Source organism: Arachis duranensis, chromosome 5 (genome assembly GCF_000817695.3).
Source record: "Arachis duranensis cultivar V14167 chromosome 5, aradu.V14167.gnm2.J7QH, whole genome shotgun sequence".
Classification (NCBI taxonomy): domain Eukaryota; kingdom Viridiplantae; phylum Streptophyta; class Magnoliopsida; order Fabales; family Fabaceae; genus Arachis; species Arachis duranensis.
This window is the reverse complement of record NC_029776.3, coordinates 44,685,124-44,686,338: the sequence shown is the minus strand read 5'-3', so window position 1 is coordinate 44,686,338 and position 1,215 is coordinate 44,685,124.

Sequence of the window (1,215 nt, the reverse complement as noted above, 5' to 3'; positions counted from 1 at the left end):
AATGAGTGATGATCTCCTTCCAAAGCAATCAACTGAAAAGGAAGTGGAACAGATAAACAAACAGATGCAAGAAGAAAAGGGGATTCACAAGGAAGCAGGGGTGATTAGCAAGAAGGAAGGCATCACAACTCAAGTAACTGTCAAGAAAAAAAGATCAACAAGCAAGAAAAGGGTGAAGAGCAAGAAAAAAGATCACAAAGGGTGGAAGAACAAGAAAATCCCAACTGAAGGATTCTCTAAGGGTGATAAGGTGCAATTAATATACCAACAGCAGGGAGCAGAAGATTATTACACTGTCAACCAAATTCTTTCTCTTGAGCACATGGAAATTGAGCATCAAAGCACACAGAGAAAGCTGACAGTGAGAGGTGACAAATTGAGACATCACCAACATCAACCACCTTAAAGGGAGGTCAATGTCAAGCTAATGACAATAAAAGAGCGCTTCATGGGAGGCAACCCATGGTTTAAGATTTCTGTCTTTTCTTTTATTTAATAAGCTATGATTCTTCTAAATATGGTTTTGAATTTTCATGCCTGGTAAATGCATATGTCATTTTGAAGCACATGGCAAACTTCTAAGTTTGGTGTACCTTAAGGCACACCCAAGTTCATTGTTCAAAGAAGAGGATTGTCTTTTAGAGCATATGCATAAGTCTTTTGATAAAGCATGTGACCAAACACTGAGTTTGGTGTCCGCATATGCAACAAGGTTCAGAGGATCATTTTCCAAGCATGGACTCAAAACCATACAGATAAGGGATCATACATCAATTTGTTTTAAAAATGCATCAATTGTGAGAACGGTTTGCATTGTTAAGCCATCCCCTTAATAAAAGACAAGTTTGGTGTTCACCAACTTTTAACATTTTATTTAGGGACACAATTGATCACAAAAAAATTTTAATAACTATTAAACAAACCAAAACAATCTATTTTATTATTGCAAAAAAGTTGTCACGGTTATATCATACTCTAAGCTTGCTGTTTTGATTTATGCAGGAGAAAAAGGTTAAGACAAACACAAGGTGGGGCCACGGCTAGGAGGAGCTATGTGAAGGAGGTCACATGTGCCTAGAAGAACGTGCTCATGGGGAACAAAATTTGCATGCATGCAACATTGGACACCGAAGTGCATGCAGCCAATGGGAGGAGAATCCTCGTCAAGCCTCAACCATGCATGCAAGCCGTCCATCTCATGCATTCTTTGAATGA